Genomic DNA, 1,151 nt, shown 5'->3' on the forward strand with positions numbered 1-1,151 from the left:
TGGGAATGTGTGTGGCAATACGCATTGTTCCTTGGTCGTTCACACCCTTGTTCCCTTGGTCGTTCATGGGTCTGTGTGTGGGAAGAGGCTTTGTTCCCTTGGGTAGCCTGCTTGCCTTGCCAGCCCCGTATGCATTGTTCCCTTGGTCGTTCGTGGATGGGTTTGTGCGTGGCAAGGTTGCCTTGTTCCCTTGGTCGTTCATGGGCATGTGTGTGGCAAGGTGCCTTGTTCCCTTGGGTGGCTTGCCTTGCCAGCCTCGCTTGCTTAGGTTTCCCAACACACCTGTCGGGCACCAAGGGTGGTATTAGTCCCCATGTACCCCCTATATATACATAATGCACAAAGAGCTTGGTGACAGGAACAGACATTGATTAGCCCGAAGATGCATAATTCCCAACACCATGCCTTGTTCGTCATACACGCTTCTGGGCACCAAGTGGTGGTAGTCCCCCATGGGCATTTGTGTGGCAAGGTTGCCTTGTTGCCTTGGTCGTTCGTGGGCATGTGTGTGGCAAGGTGCCTTGTTCCCTTGGGTGGCTTGCCTTGCCAGCCTCGCTTGCTTAGGTTTCCCAACACACCTGTCGGGCACCAAGGGTGGTATTAGTCCCCATGTACCCCCTATATATACATAATGCACAAAGAGCTTGGTGACAGGAACAGACATTGATTAGCCCGAAGATGCATAATTCCCAACACCATGCCTTGTTCGTCATACACGCTTCTGGGCACCAAGTGGTGGTAGTCCCCCATGGGCATTTGTGTGGCAAGGTTGCCTTGTTGCCTTGGTCGTTCGTGGGCATGTGTGTGGCAAGGTGCCTTGTTCCCTTGGGTGGCTTGCCTTGCCAGCCTCGCTTGCTTAGGTTTCCCAACACACCTGTCGGGCACCAAGGGTGGTATTAGTCCCCATGTACCCCCTATATATACATAATGCACAAAGAGCTTGGTGACAGGAACAGACATTGATTAGCCCGAAGATGCATAATTCCCAACACCATGCCTTGTTCGTCATACACGCTTCTGGGCACCAAGTGGTGGTAGTCCCCCATGGGCATTTGTGTGGCAAGGTTGCCTTGTTGCCTTGGTCGTTCGTGGGCATGTGTGTGGCAAGGTGCCTTGTTCCCTTGGGTGGCTTGCCTTGCCAGCCTCGCTTG

The sequence above is a fragment of the Lactuca saligna genome, unplaced genomic scaffold (genome assembly GCF_052625555.1).
Source record: "Lactuca saligna cultivar CGN05327 unplaced genomic scaffold, ASM5262555v1 scaffold_191, whole genome shotgun sequence".
Taxonomy (NCBI): domain Eukaryota; kingdom Viridiplantae; phylum Streptophyta; class Magnoliopsida; order Asterales; family Asteraceae; genus Lactuca; species Lactuca saligna.